Source organism: Phocoena phocoena, chromosome 5, assembly GCF_963924675.1.
Source record: "Phocoena phocoena chromosome 5, mPhoPho1.1, whole genome shotgun sequence".
Lineage (NCBI taxonomy): Eukaryota > Metazoa > Chordata > Mammalia > Artiodactyla > Phocoenidae > Phocoena > Phocoena phocoena.
In genome coordinates, this window is record NC_089223.1 from 49,641,470 (window position 1) to 49,658,662 (window position 17,193).

Sequence of the window (17,193 nt, forward strand, 5' to 3'; positions counted from 1 at the left end):
TAACTGGGTAAGGCCAACCCACTTGGTGGGCAACTGCTTTACTCAAAATCCACAAATTTGAATGATAATCTCATCCAAAAATACCCTCACAAATATACACAATAATGTTTGACCACATATCTGGGCACTGTGGCTCTGCCTAGTTAACCCCTAAATTAGCTATCACGTTCTCCAAAGTGCCCATCTTATAGTTTTGCTTGGATATTTTCATCTCTTTTTTAAAGATTTCATTTTGTACCTTTATTGATCATTTTGATAATTCTCCAAACAAATGTATTTGTTAAGCAAACACTGGAGATCACACACATCCAGTCCTATGGAATATACTTTTGTGAGGAAATGTGCAGAGAGTAGCAATATCAGATGTGTGTGGGTATACTGTTGCTCATAGAATTCTGAAATAGTGCACAGGGATCTAGTCACACAAGACATCAGACTTGAGGGATAGGGATCCTGTCTTCCATGATGTGGAATTTTAGCTGCAAGATCAGAGAAGCAAGAGTCCCTGCCCTGTCGTAACTATGGGTTACGATCAAGTCCAACTCTGCCACTTTACATTCATTGGTTGAAAGGTCACCAACTCCTCTTCTGGTGTGAGGAAAAGTCTAGGATTTGTCTTGCGTATTTAGCCATATAGCATTGTGGGCCAGTGGCCTGATCTGCCACCTCAGTGTTCTTCTTGAATTAATTGCCTAAAGGATTTGGCTATAGTTGGTTTCCATGGAGCTCTGTTGGAAGCCGACATCTTCTCTGAGTCAACAATGTGGACAAATTAACCCTTACCTAACTTAAAAAAATTTTTTTCATTTATCAGATGCACTTATCTATGGCTAACAGTGAGTGCATTTGTTTTCATAATCTATGATCTAAAAATTAAAATCCTTTGAAACTGTCTTAATAAGCCATCTATATCTTCATTTTTCATAGTTAATGTTTTTATATCTCTGTCTCCACAAGACTCAGCCATCCATTTGTCAGGTGAGGTTTGTCATCTTCAGATACTTGCTTCGGAATGCCAGCACACATACCTTTGAGGGTTGTCAGATCACTGATAAGTGACATGTACCCCTTTCAGCAGAGTGTCTCAGTCATTAATCACAATGCGTGGCTCTTCCCGTGGAGGCTGGATTGAAACATGTCTTCTGTTTGGTTATGCCTGGGAGATTTTCCTAGTTTCTTGAGTAGGGTTCTACTATTTACTTAGAATGGTGTTTTTCACCCCTAGCTGCATATTTAAATTACCTGGAAGCTATAAAACTAACAATGTCCCACTACAGACCAATTAAAAGAGAATGGGGATGGTGATCAAGTATCAGTGTTTCTTTAAAAACTTTCCTGGTGATTCTGATGGACAGCCAGAGTTGAAAGTCATTGCATCAGCAGAGTGCTCCTCAAACACTAAGATAAAATGGGTCATCTATCCATCTTGCTAAAATTCAGATTCTGATTCAGTATGTTTGGGGCAGGGCCTGAGATCCTGTATTTCCTGCTGGTGCAGCTCTGGGGACCATACTTTGAACTGCAAGGTGAAGTTCTTGGTTTCCTCTTAATGGTTTTAACCTCACGTTGAAACCTGTCTTTTCTTTATTAATCAGTATTAATCAAGTGCAAATGTTATGGACAATATTTTTTTCTCTCTTTCACGTTAAACAGCAGCAATCCCTTGTGAGCTGCAACTTTGGGCTTCCTGTTTCTGTTCCATCTGAATGTTACAGCCAAAAAGAACCTTAGAGAAGATCTAGTCTGGTAGTTTCAGAAATGCTTCCAGAGCCGGGAGGCCTGATGGACACACTTGGGAAGTGTGGAGGAAAAGGGGGTGGGTGCAGAGGAGCCTGAAAGTCTTGTATCCATTCCAGTGAGGAAATTCCACTTTTTTGACTTGTTTTATCTTCAATGTGTTATTTCAGTTGAAAGGTTTTTCAGTTGAAAAAATAGAAAACCACTCACTCTGTCATTTCAAAGATGAAAAACCTGAGGCACAGATGGTAAGTTATGTACTTAAGTTCATTAAATATTCAATAACAAATTCATGAAGTTTCTAAGAATGAAAAAAATCACTTGCAACACTAAGTTATAGCACCTGTTAACTTTACAGTGTGAAATGGGATAAAACTATCTCATGGTAGTCTTGCTTTTCATGTCTATTAATATTGCATGTCACATTGGTGTTTATGCACAGGTGAGTCATCAAATATACAATGGAAGAAATTCACAATAATACTTGCATGGCTCCAAGCATAAAGGAGATAATGCAATAAACCAGGGAATGAAAGGACTAAATCATCTATAAATACCCAGCAGCTCAGCTAATGAGCACAAAACAGAGCACATATTGTCATTCCCTTCCCATTATTTCTCCCAGCTGTTCTAAGAACTTACTTGTATAGTAATCAGACGTTACTGTATACAGCATTTTTCTTAAATTTATAATTAACCTTGATTTTCTCTTCTTTTTGGAGGGGAGGAAAAAAATAAGACATAGAACTGCACAGTAGGGGCAAAGAGATGGCTTTGTCATCATCTTTCTGTAGTTACCCCCTGTAGTGATGGAGAGCATCACGCAGCATGGCCATTGGGCAGCACCCAGAAATGCCATACCTGAGTAAATACCATAAGCAAAGGAAACCTACCACAGTATTAGCAGGGGAAGATTTGGTATATGCTCCTCCTTGATGCCAGTAATAGGCTTTGCTCGTATTCGTGTTTGGAGAAAAGGGGAAGCAAGTGCTATCTGCTGACACCTAGAACAATTCATTTGGAACCATGATGTCAGAAGATGTATGCGTGACTTTCTAGGGAGTAGCAAATCCAGGGCAGAGTGGGCACAGGTGTGTCTACCTTCTGTGGTCCATGTTATCATTTCACATGCTATGGAATTCCAACAATTTTATGTTTCTTTTAAAAATCAGATTTTATATTTGAATTTATAAGGCATTAATCTTAAATTATCTCATTTCAACACATTTAAAACTAAAACATAATGCAATTATAGTTTAGCTGATAGGCAAATGCTTCTGGATTTGGAGGTAGGAGAGGATACGAAATATGATGAGTGGGTTGGCAGGACCTGTAAACCTTGCTTCTTCAGGAAAAACATTTCTCACTTCTCTTCAGTCTTCCTCTATGTATGTTCTATATTCTTTTGTGGTTCATCCATCAATGTGATTCTGTCTACTTCCCATCTTCTATATATTTGCAAAAATACCTTATATGCTAATTACCACTTCGTGTCCTCAGCAATGTTATGTACTTATCGCTTTTTGCATGTTTTGTATTAAAATTTCAATGTTATATGAGATACAAGGAAAATAATCAGATTTGTTCCTTCAAATACTTTAAACACTTAACGTATTTTCAATTTTTAAAAAATAATATTACACATCCTTGTTTCATGTCACATGTTACATCAGCTTCCCAAGCATGAGTATTAAACAACAGCAAACTAATCACAAAATTATTTAGAATTTAAACTCAGGTTTTTACAACCTTGAAATGAATGGGGAAATGCTGTAGACATAAGTCATAAGGACAGAAGGACATAAAACTTTAAGACATTAGTGTTCCTGTAGTTTATTAGATTCTCAAGGACAAAAAAAGTTCTGGAGGATGGATAGTAGTCCAGCAAGCAGCAGTTTAACATATATTACTCTTAATTTTGAGCATTGGGTCTGATCAAGAGGCAGCCCAATTATCTCACTCTTCATCTATAATCTTGCTTGGGGTGTAGTTTCTAAATCGCTGACCTTGATCAGAAGGCCCCAGGCAAACTCTTTCCTTAATTGCCCCATTTTACTTGTTTATGCCTCACAGTGAGTTCTACTTAGAGCCCTTGTCTTAGACCTGCCAGCCTGAGCAACTTTGACTTGAGCACATAATTTCAAGGCTCTTCATATGCATCAAATGTTTTTCTTATGTGAAATCAGACTCCTGATAAACTCCTGTGGTTTTATGACATTTATTTAACCTAACCTTAGGAAAATTAAAAATTTCATTCCGTAGGAAACCTAATTCTCATTCTCCATCTTTCACAACAATGGATATTATTACATTGAAGAAAACGCCCCAGAGAGGATATGCACAGAGAAGTTTGCATTTCTCTGATTTTAGCAGATCCAGTTCTGAAATTAGCTGTTAGGCATAATTCAATTCAGCGCATCTTGATTCCATGCTAGATACTGGTCATGGGATGGAGGAATAGGGCTGCACAAACTGTATATGCCATAAGCGTTAAATCAACAAGCTTACAATTTCTCTAAGGAAAAGAAGAAAAACTCATAGAATGGTTAGGAAACAATTGAGGACAGCATATAATTAGATTCTAATATATCTGATACAATACATGCCATAAGAATGCATAAAATGGAAGGATTGTTTGTCTCTGGGTTTCCCAGGAAACATCTCTGCCTCCTGCAGAGAGCTCTTTCCTGCCAAAAGCTGCTTACAAAATGACAGTGGTAGTAACAATACCAAATGCACCTGTTTTCCTAAAAAGGCAATGTGGGCTTCTATGAAAGTATGTATCTTTCCTTTTTAATCCAATTTATTAACAGTGTCTTCCACAAAAAATATTTCAATCCGTTTCTTCCACAAACCACCATATGCCAAGGCACATTTGTAACTTTGATCCTGTTTGACCAAGAGATGTTCTCTTACAGATTATTTGCCCTGATCATTGTTTTATGTAGTTAACATAATAAAACATTTTCTAAAAATATTCTAAATCATGCAAAGATACTCAAATTAGTTTATCAAAATAACAATTTAAATATTTCAAATTGTTTTCTCTTTTTCCTCCCACTGCCTTTCAATTTCCAAATATTATGGATTTTTCTGTCAGCTTTCAACGATTTCTTTCTCCATTTTAATAACAGTCCCCACAAAAACAGTTTAGAATGCCTTTTTTTTTTCTGGCTTGAGCATTTTTGTCTGTTACTGTTACTGTCACATAAACGTGAAATAATCTTCATCTTCTAATCACATCATGTCCAGAGTCTACCATATCACTCTGTTAACTACCAAATAAATTTTCTTTCATGTGGCATCTGAAATTTTAGTCTCAGCAGAAATATCTGAGTTTCTGATCTCTAACAGGAGAAAGGTCCCAGAAAGGACAATGAGAACATGTAAGTACGGTAGGCGATGAACTCCTTGGGAGTAATAATCCAAAAGCTAAATGAAGAAAGTTTTCAGAAGGAAGGAATGAATGATCAGTTGGCAAAAATACTGTTGAGAGTTCTGGTAAAATAAGGCCTGATCATGACCTTATCATAGCCATTGGATAGCAACATGGTGGTCAATGGTGACCTTGACCAGAGCACTTTTGGTGGAGTGGGAGTGATAAGAGATTGATTGAAGTGGTCTCCGTGGAGATTGACTAAAGGAAGTAGAGACATTGACTTTAATAAACCTCTTGAGAATTTTTCTGTAAAGTGAAGCAGAAGGATTTGGAAAGAGGTGAGAGCTCAGGAGAAAGTTTCTGTGTTTGTTTTTAGGATTGTAGACACTAGAGTATTTTTGATTCTCAAGACATGACCCAGTAAAGAATAAGGCAGGGAATTTATGATGCATAATCATGGGAGGAAAGCCTGTGAATAAATGAGAAGGATGACAACCAGTGCACAAGTGGAAAGTTTGCCTTTAGATAGGGGAGCAGTAAATGGCAGTAAAATTGGTAAATTCTGTGGTTATTGCAGATGGAAGATATTTTCTGACCCTCTCAGTTTTGCCTGTAAAATGAAAAGTAAGATTACTAGCAGAATTACTAGTCTTCAAGTATTCTAATATTTTTTAAAAACCCACTTTATTATTTTTTTAAACATTTTTTGCTTGCTTGTCTGTTTGCTTGTTTGTTAGCAGAGATCACATCATGAACAAAAATACAGGGATGAAAAAGGGCTCAAGAATGTTCAGAGAATAGATACAATGGAATATTACTCAGCCATAAAAAGGAATGAAATTGGGTTATTTGTAGAGATGTGGATGAATCTAGAGACTGTCATACAAAGTGAAGTAAGTCAGAAAGAGAAAAACAACTATCGTATATTAATGCATATATATGGAACCTAGAAAAATGGTACAGATGAACTGGTTTGCAAGGCAGAAATAAAGACACAGATGTAGAGAACAAACATATGGACACCAAGGGGAGAATGTGTGTGTGTCGGGGGTGGGGGCAGGTGAGATGAACTGGGAGATTGGGATTGACATATATACACTAATATGTATAAAAGAGATAACTAATAAGAACCTGCTGTATAAAAAAAATTAAATTAAAAAATTAAAAAAGAAAGAAAGATTGTTCAGAGAAAAGTTTATAGACTTTGGGGCAGGACTAATCTGGTCCACGGCAGGAAACAGCAAGAGGTGATCTTTGGAAAGTAGGTCAGTGATGGAACAAGAGTTGCCTTTACATTTGAATGTGTACAGAACTAGGGCTTCATTATGCAGATTATGGGGAATTATCATTAATCATTAAGCAGGGGAATAGCCTGATTAAATATATGTCTTCAAAAGGGATTTGTAGAAGATGCTTGGAAGGAAATCAGAAAGCAAATCAGATTTAATGTCTTTGATAATCTCACATTAAAGCCTTTTCAGACATAAATCACAGCAAGATCCTTTTTGACCCACCTCCTAGAGAAATGGAAATAAAAACAAAAATAAACAAATGGGACCTAATGAAACTTCAAAGCTTTTGCACAGCAAAGGAAACCATAAACAAGTCCAAAAGACAACCCTCAGAATGGGAGAAAATATTTGCAAATGAATCAACAGACAAAGGAGTAATCTCCAAAATTTATAAGCAGCTCATGCAGCTCAATAACAAAAAAACAAACAACCCAATCCAAAAATGGGCAGAAGACCTAAATAGACATTTCTCCAAAGAAGATATACAGACTGCCAACAAACACATGAAAGAATGCTCAACATCATTAATCATTAGAGAAATGCAAATCAAAACTACAATGAGATATCATCTCACACCAGTCAGAATGGCCATGATCAAAAAATCTAGAAACAATAAATGCTGGAGAGGGTGTGGAGAAAAGGGAACACTCTAGCACTGCTGGTGGGACTGTGAATTGGTACAGCTACTATGGAGAACAGTATGGAAGTTCTTTAAAAAACTACAAATAGAACTACCATATGACCCAGCAATCCCACTACTGGGCATATACCCTGAGAAAACCATAATTCAAAAAGTCATGTACCAAAAAAAAAAAAAAAAAAAAAGTCATGTACCAAAATGTTCATTGCAGCTCTATTTACAATAGCCTGGAGATGGAAACAACCTAAGTGTCCATCATCGGATGAATGGATAAAGAACATGTGGCACATATATACAATGGAATATTACTCAGCCATAAAAAGAAACGAAATTGAGCTATTTGTAATGAGGTGGATGGACCTAGAGTCTGTCATACAGAGTGAAGTAAGTCAGAAAGAGAAAGACAAATACCGTATGCTAACAAATATGTATGGAATTTAAGAAAAAAAATGTCATGAAGAACCTAGGGATAAGGCAGGAATAAAGACACAGACCTACTAGAGAATGGGCTTGAGGATATGGTGAGGGGGAAGGGTAAGCTGTGACAAAGTGAGAGAGTGTCATGGACATATATACACTACCAAACGTAAAATAGATAGCTAGTGGGAAGCAGCCGCATAGTACAGGGAGATCAGCTAGGTGGTTTGTGACCACCTAGAGGGGTGGGATAGGGAGGGTGGGAGGGAGGGAGACGCAAGCGGGAAGAGATATGGGAACATATGTATATGTATAACTGATTCACTTTGTTATAAAGCAGAAACTAACACACTATTGTAAAGCAATTATACTCCAATAAAGATGTAAAAAAAAAAAAGCCTTTTCACATTGTGAAAATCAATGGATTTTTTTTCTCCCTGGGAAGATGTGATAAATCCATTTTGTTCTAAATGTTTTCTTCTAGCAAAGATACCAGTAGATATTTGGGAGTTTTACAAACAACAGCAACAACAACAAAATGCATGCAAATACAAACACACACACACAACACTCTGTGTGTAATTTTGAATCAACTGGGTTCAATGAAATTGATATAATTAACTCAGCTTGTTCTGTTACAGATTCTCTGCTAGGCACAATATTTTAAAACAAAGATCTCTTTTAGTGTTTTAGCACAAGTTTGTACCTTTCCATTTCATCCAAATGTGCAGAATAGTAAGGTCAGTTTCTTGTACCATTCCTTTGAAATCTTCAACACTGAATGATTTTGGTTTATTGTATGACAAGAGTATGACAGAGAGAATATATACATCACCACAAAATCGGTCAAAAACTTGTAAACGCTTTTTACAATTTATTTTAAAAGCAAAATTATTTCTTTCCCAGTTCTGTTAACATTTGTTTGTAGAAGGAAAACTTGGTTTACATTATTTATTTATTCATATGTATCAAGTGCTCATTATCCTGGCACTGCTGCAGGACTGTAGTGATGGATATGCCAATAAATGATTGAAAACTAACACTTTGGAGAGGAGGAAATTGGTCCCCAGATTACTGGTTGGGGAAAGAGTATTTAATTAGGGCCAGTAAAGGGCTGGCATACCAAGATCTCTCAAGTTCCTAGTACTTTAGTAACTTTAGTTGATTAGGATAGGTTTTTGTTTTTTGGTCTTTGTTCTAATAAGTGTTATTACTCTACTTTTTTTGTAATTAATTAATTAATTTATTTTTGGCTGCATTGGGTCTTTGCCGCTGCGCGTGGGCTTTCTCTAGTTGCGGTGAGCGTGGGCTACTCCTTTTTGCGGTGCGTGGGCTTCTCATTGCGGTGGCTTCCCATGTTGCGGAGCACGGGCTCTAGGCGCATGGGCTTCAGTAGTTGTGGCTCGCAGGCTCAGTAGTTGTAGCTTGTGGGCTCTAGAGCGCAGGCTCAGTAGTTGTGGTGCATGGGCTTAGTTGCTCTGCGGCATGTGGGATTTTCCCAGACCAGGGATCCAACCTGTGTCCCCTGCATTGGCAGGCGGATTCTTAACCACTGTGCCACCTGGGAAGTACCTGGTTAGGATAGTTGTAATGAAACATAGAATGCAGTTTTGATATCTCCCAGGTAAGACCTGTGAGAGAATTCTCCTTAAAAGGCAGGGGACCAAGGCAAAGGCAAGAGTCTGGATATTTTTATCCTTTTAGTCCATAAACATAGGTTTATAACAGCAAACAGTGTATCTCATTCTGATTCAACGAATGTCTACTGAATGGCATCATGCCAAGAGGACTTTCTCCCAGTAGCAAGGCAACCTCAGAATAAAAGAGGCTGTATGTGCAGGATCAAATGCAGAAACTGAGAGTAAAAGTGCCCAGACTTTAGCCAGGGAACCGTCATCTATATTCCATGAAGAATGAGTTAGCCTCTAACTGCACATCTGTCATACAGAAGGCCCATGAAGCCAGAATACAGTAAGAACTTTTCACACATCAAGTAAGAAATTTCTTGCTTCCCCACCTCCTCTCCATCTCTAACGTGTCAATTTCCCCACGCCTGCTCCTGCAGGAGCCACAAATGGTGGGTGAAGAAGATGAAAGGAGAAATTAAGAGGCTGATCACGCTTTTCTGCCCCCTGTATGTTTCTCTGCCTTGAGTGTACGTGAGCTGGAAGGGGAGCAGTTTAATTTAAGATGGTTTTTAAATTATACTTGATTAGACTAAAATTTTAATACCCAGAAAAATAGATTATTTATTAACTGAGAATAAGCAGAAAGGCTGGGGGACCTATTAGAGACACTCTCAGAGCCGAGAGGAGAATGGATCCACAGATTCGAGTCTGGAGGGCAATGAGAGAACAAACAAGATTTCTTTTATTTGAGCCCAGCTCAGTGATTAAACGTATTCATTTTTGTTTAACTGTTGTCAGTTGGTACAGACCATGGTGATTAGCTATATAGCTAAATACACCACAAGCTCCAGCTGAGAAGGGGTTTACCTCTAATGGCTATGCCAAGGCAGCAATGTTACTTTTATTTAATCAAATCCATTCTGTAAGAAGGGTCAAAGTAAACAAAATACTGTGATTAAAAGTAGCCGTGCTTTTCTCTGAGAAGATCTCAAGAAAAGGAAAGAAGGTTAGAGGAGAAACAAAGATGCTATGTATGAAAATAAGAAAAAAGAATGGAATCATAAGACTATACTAGGAAGACCTATATGTCTTAGCATGTTATAGACAACCATCCAAATCTGGTTCCAGCTTCTTTCATCATACAAATTTCTCCCTCTTCCTGTCATGTTCCTGCCACAGTGCCTTTCTCTCTCTTGCCCAAACGTACCGGGTTCCTTTCCAGCAGTCCTGCATCCAATTCCTTGTTTAGCCTGGAATGGCTTCTCCTTCAACCTGATCATTTCTCTGCCGGTTCTGCCGTTAGCATCTGAGTTAAACGTCACCTTTTCAGTGAAAATGTCTGTATCTCCCCCTCAGGCTGAGTTGGACATTCTGGACTCTGCCCTCTCTGAGTTGTTATTCTTTGTCTACTTCACTGTAGATGCATCTTCCCCCACTGCGCCACAGCTATTTGTTGGCATGCTTATCTCCTCCACTAAACTCTGAGTTGCTTGGAGATAGCTCTGAATCATTTATTTTTGTCCCCAGGATCTGGTAAGTTCCTCACACATATTAGATGATCTGAGGTGTTTACTTAGGTAATTAACATGATCATTAGGCAGCTGACTAATGACAGGATAAGGAAGAAATCACACTGTTGGTATATATCATTAAGTACCAACCTCTATTTATTTATTTTTCTTTTATTTTTCTTTTTTTTAATTTATTTATTTTTGGCTGCGTTGGGTCTTCGTTTCTGCGCGAGGGCTGTCTCTAGTTGTGGTGAGCAGGGGCCCCTCTTCATCGCGGTGGGCGAGCCTCTCACTGCCGCGGCCTCTCTTGTCGCGGAGCACAAGCTCCAGACGCGCAGGCTCAGTAGTTGTGGCTCACGGGCCTAGTTGCTCCGCGGCATGTGGGATCTTCCCAGACCAGGGCTCGAACCCGTGTCCCTTGCATTGGCAGGCAGATTCTCAACCACTGCGCCACCAGGGAAGCCCCCTATTTATTATTTTTTTAAAGGGCTCTCAGCAATAGGAATAAAGAAGAGAGTGGGATTTCCAGCCCAGAATTAGACAATGGCACTGAGCCGTTCTCCTGCTGTCTTTCTCAGCACTGAAGACTTCCTCCAGGCAGTGAGCCTCGAGGCAGGGCAGTGCTTTAGTAAGAACATTACGGACTAGACAACTCATAGTTGAGGAAGTGCTCTATCCCCGTTAAAGGGGCGACTAGAAGGTAAAGATGCAGAAATAATGAAGATGCAGTGCTGATGAATCGGCCGCCCAGTGTGCAGCTGGAGACTATCTGCTTTGCGAGTTACTCTTTAACTATGGGAGCGGGTACTGTCTATGCAAAGCCTTAATTATGGTCAAGGAAATCCTTAGTTTTCTAAAATTTCTCCTTAAAGGAATGCTTCTGCCATTCTCTTCCTCTTCCTGTCTTCCCTCATCTATAGAATTTATCTTTCTCTGTCATTGCTTTACTCTCCTTCAAAATAAAAACTATTTTTCCCTAAAGGATATAGGTGCATTAGCTCAGATTCAGGTCTGTAAACAATTTTACACCAGCCTTGGATGTTTTTGACACTAAGTCAAATTGTTTTTGGAGTTATAAGGACATACTTGCTGTCTATGCTTCCTGCAGATTCCTATATTCTGTGACTCTTTGAAGGAAAAAAATTGCATGTCCTTATAATTAGAAAAGATTTTCTTAGGACATGGAATTTTTCCTCCTAGACAGACTAGGTATTTGTTTTTTAGTATTTTAAATCACAAAATTAGAATAATTTATGTGTATTTTATTTCTGTATAGTTTGATGTCATTTTATTTCCATAACTTAAAATTTATTTTAAAATGCTTATACAACAGTGTGTTTTCTAGAGCAACAGAACTTCATGGAGGTGACTTGTAATTGTCCAGGCTTCCTCAAAATTGTCTTCATAAAGAGTGCATTGGAATATTTATCTAATGACATACACTACCTACTTCCTATAGCTCATGAACTACACCATGACAAAGCAATACACTCAGTCCAACTCATCTGAACATACAAAGCATCATTTCCTTTAAAGAACTGAAATCTCATAAATAGAAAGATGTAACATTTCTTTGAACGTTACAAGAAGAGATGATGAACGTGACTGATTTTAAGTACTTAAGACTGAAAAACATTTACTTAATGTTCCAGTAAGTCTACCTAAGAATTTTAAATACAGATAAACTTGATGGATTATCTTTGCACTATTGTCTCTTGTCCCTGGGCTTAAATAATGAGTTGTTACAGTCTTATGCACATACGATATCAAATATCTTGAAATTATTTGCTGATTACACTGAAATTATTTGCTACTTACACTGAAATTATTTGCCACAGTTTTCCATATGTACCCGATACTGCATTACTCCCTATAAATAATGTGATAAATACATTATTTCCCTTTCATCAATAAGGAAAGTGAGTCTTAGAATACCTTAGTAAATTTCCTTGCTAGTTATGTAGTTAGCAAATTGCAGAGTTAAAATTCCAATGCCTCAAACTCCAGTCTGTGCTATTTAACTACATCAAAGTGCCTTGAATGAGCAATGCTGTTTTTACTTAATATTTACCTGCAAATAATTCATAAAAGGGTTTTTTAAAACAAATTGATTATTTTTATGGGTTTTGGCATTCGACACTCCTGAATTTAAATACTGGTTTCAAAATTATTTGTTGAGTAACCTTATTTGGCCTCTCTGGGCTTCATTTTTCTCATGTGAAATGTGGGTAGTATATACTTTGCAGTCATAGTGAGGATTAAATGCAGTAGTGAATGTAAAGTACTTGTCATGTAGTAAGATCTTAATACAAGGTGACTATCATTATCTCAGGCTGGCCTTTCAGATGTTCTAACAGCATTAACAACGTGGCATCCTTTGAAATTTCTGTCTTCTGTTATACATTATCAAGCATTTAGAAAATACTCTTTCAAACTGGGTAATAGCCCTCACAGAATGGTATTTCCTAAGTACCATCGTCGGACTAAAATTCAACGAATACAGTTTACTAATTGCTTCAAATATACTACCTAGTGGGATTCAGACTATCTAAACTGGTTGGGTTGGAATCTTTGGAATGGCAATAGGAATCCTGCATAGTTTGCTAAAGAATTTCTCCCTCTGAAAAGTCAAAAGCATTTCAGTTTGCATTGCTTTGCCCATCGGTTATCAACTTAGACTTTTGTCACCGTCATTCTAGTTAGCATTCTTCCAAAATTTCTAATAATTCCTCCCCCAAAATAAATATCCTCTGGAAAGAGGGAAGTAGGACCATGTACATGGGTCTGCTGGCATTTCATAAGGCAGAAGACGCATCAGCGCTATCATTACTGCTGGAAATGTGAAAAAAATCACATTCATATTTCCCTTAAAAAAATTAACTGACTTCTGAGTTTATCCTCATTGCTTTCGTGGCCAGGAAGAATACTGAATGATGTGTGGACAAATGCCTCTAAAAGACCCCAAAGTACTATTTTTACATGGTAAATTATTATTTACCATCTTCATTACCACTGAAGGAGTATAATCCTAGAAAGATTGAGTATGAAGTTACACACGTGAACGCTGTGTGTCGAGTGCATTTATTACTTGTGCCTGCTCGGCATGAGCCTTCATTTCCAGTTTTCTAGTCGTAATGTCACAATTTTTTGGTGTTTGTGTGGTGGAGGGCATACATCTTAAAGTTCCTGTGGTTTGTAAAGGGATATTATCAATATCCAGGGGTGGGAATGAAGCTGTAGCTTGGGCTGTCAATATGTTTTATCTCCCTAGACAAAATCCCTGTCACAAGGAGGATATGTACCTGGCTCCATTAAATAAGATGTAATCCTCAGATTTCTATGAAAACTATTTGGGGAAGACACAAAGTTCTATTTCCATTAACATTACCAAGATTTTTAGATTTGAATCTGGGACTCCGAGAATCCAGCAACTATAGGAAATGATGTGCCTGAGAATTCAGCTAACATGGAAAAAGTCAGAGCCAAGAGCTGGAGAGATAGGTTTTAGCCAATGTCTTTAGAGCACCTGGATCAAGTCATACCTGACTTGCCCACCACTGGATATTCAGATAATATGAGGCAATAAATTCCCTTCTGTTTGAAAGCAAATTTAAGTTCAGGCTCTATTACTCGTAACTCAAAGAGACCTAATACAGAAATTGACTGGTAGAAGTGAGGTGTTCCAAGTGGCTGGGAGGATGGAAAGAGTCTACTGCTAAAGGCCTAAGAAACTTGACTTCATAAGACCTGTGGCTTTGGCTACTAGCCCATGAAGTTGTAAAAATGTATTCTGCCAAGTAAAGAGCTGAGATTGCTAAACCACTAACATAGTTCCCACAGCCCTCTCTCCAACCCATATTAATAAGAATTTTAGGGTGTTTTCATCATGCATCTCCTCAATAATGGGAATTCTTCAGATTTGGCCACAGAATATACTACAAACCAGTAATTACTATATTTTTTGCCCTTTCCCCAAACAGTAATTTTATTATGATTTATACTTTTTTTTAGTCATTGTATATCATGTGTATTGAGTATTATGAAACTTAGCACAGCCATTGGTTGTGTGGCCTGAAGATCCATGATCAAGAGTGAATCACATCACTGTGAGATAAGGACCTAGAGTTGGATTCAGTAACCAAACATGAATTTGTGTCATCTCATTTTGGAAGTGGCTTAAGGATGTCTTTAGTTGTATGTGTTAGGGCTGTGTTTCATTAAGTGGAAGAATACTCATAATCAAGTGTTTGGGAAGAACACTGACTTTGATAAACCATGGGATAAACTGGAGTTTATTGAATTTTGCCTTTCCAATATCCATTTCTCTTCTTTGGATAACAATACCTGTTTTCTTTAAAGGAATCCTTTATCTCAGCTCATGTGGTATATAAGGGAAGTAAAAAAAAAAAGAGAGAGAAATTAACCAAGAGGATGAACTGGGATATGGGAGAGTTTTACTCAGAGAGACTGCATGGGGAAGAAAAGGCAGCCAAAGATGGAACTCTGTGGACAACATGGTGGAATAGAGACATTTCATATTGATTTTTATGAAGTTTCTCTTTATGGTATGTGATGTGACCTTTTTTCCTATCTGGCTATGTGTAAGAGTCCCCATTTACACAAATAGAGTGGATTTATTTTGGGGAGTGAAGAAAAGTGTTGAATCCTGCCCCAAAGTTGGAATAAGACAAGAACAATACAATGTTGTAATCCAGATATAGCTATAAGGTCCTAGTTATATCTGGGTTATAATCATATAAATGGAACTTCAACAGAAAATAGAACACAGATGTTTGCGATTGATCCCATAACATAAGGATCTTGAGGAAAAATCACATTGGATGATGAATGGAGGAAAAGTTACTCTTGATAAATATGTGTGCAGTGTCATATGTTTCTAGAAATTTCCATACCTTGATTCAGTCATTCATCACAACACCTGTAACGCAAATGTCACTATCAAAATTGATCTATACATGAGACAACTGAAGCTCAGAGAAGTCACCTGTCTAAGTGTATGGGCATTTAGTACACAGAATCTGAATTCTGGTCCTTTGACTCCAAAGTCTGACTCCTTTTAAAATAATAGTCGGTATAATAATAGTAAAAAGGTTATGAATTTGGGAATAAAAACAACTAAAATGTGCAAGGTCATTTGCTATTTTGGATATTATTTTTAAATTATCTTAATATTTACTTCACTGTTACATTGTGTGTTACTTCACCATTTAGTTATTCGGCAGCACGATTTCATTAATTTCCCATAGTCTCTGAAGATGTATACTTGAGAACTCTCTGTTTACATGGAAAGATCTGTAGAAGAAATAGCTGTAGCTTTCTTCTTTTTGTAATGAGGTATACTCTTTTGCAAAAAGTACTGCTTGGAAAAGAAAGATAGCTAGAAATATAAAAGAAAGCAATGAAGTAGAAGAAAGTCATAATGCATGTTATATTTATTTTCTGGCAAATAAGGCTCAATGAAAGATCAAGTTTTTATACTGTTGTTTGTCTTTAATGACTATTGTCTGAGCGGCCAATTTAGAACAGTCATCTTTAACCTCTGAGTTTTTATACAAGTAGTACTAGGCCTCTAAAAAATTGGTAATAGGCATAAATCTGAAATGAACTGTGTTTCCTCTTGATAAATGGAAGACTACTAGGTATAGTTCTAATCTATTTAAGTATGGTATTAAATTTTCAAATGATTTTATTATTATGTCCATTTTACAGTTGAGGAAACTGAAGTATTGAGAATTTTAGAAATCGATGTCTAGATGGCAGACCCAAGATGCAACCCCAGACAATCTGAATCCTGAATAAATATTTTAATTGCTTCCCTATGTTAATACTTAATATTTCTAAGCTTCAGCTTTTGTGTCTGTCTGAAAAGGTGAATATTGGTAACACTCACTTCATAGTATATAAGGATTCAATGAGATGATTCCTGTAGAACAGTGCCTGCCACATAATAAATACTCGTTAAATGCTGACATGGGTTAGAATATGGCTCCATGAGTCACTTTGTTATGCAACTCTGGACAGTTTCCTTTACTTCTGTGAGGTCAATTCCTCATCTGTAAAATTGCTACTATATGGTAATAAGGTCCCCATTAAACTGGACCACTAACATCAGGTACAAAATTAACATCTATATCCTTTAAGCTAATGTATTTTTGAATTCCATCATAGTGGCTTAACCTTTACCCTCATATCTATGCATATACATATACATAGTCACACATCAAATAGAGTAAATGTTTGAAACATGTCTGATGGTCAGAGATTAATATCCTGAATTAGGGAGCACTTTTACAGATTGCTGAGAAGGAAAATCATGTAACCTAACTGACAAGATAGCAAAGGACATGAAGAGGGAATTGACTAAGAAGGAAATGCAAATGAACATGATGGGGTTCAGAAGAGGTCATTCCAGAACGTGCCACTTTGGCATGTGGTTATTTCAAGCTGAACGTGATTAAGGCCTGACAGACTCAAGAAGAGCTTTTTATCTCTCCCTTAACTGTCTAAAAGAATTTAGATAGGGAGCCTGTACCAGGAAGAGAGCTATTACCAAACATACATTTTTTTT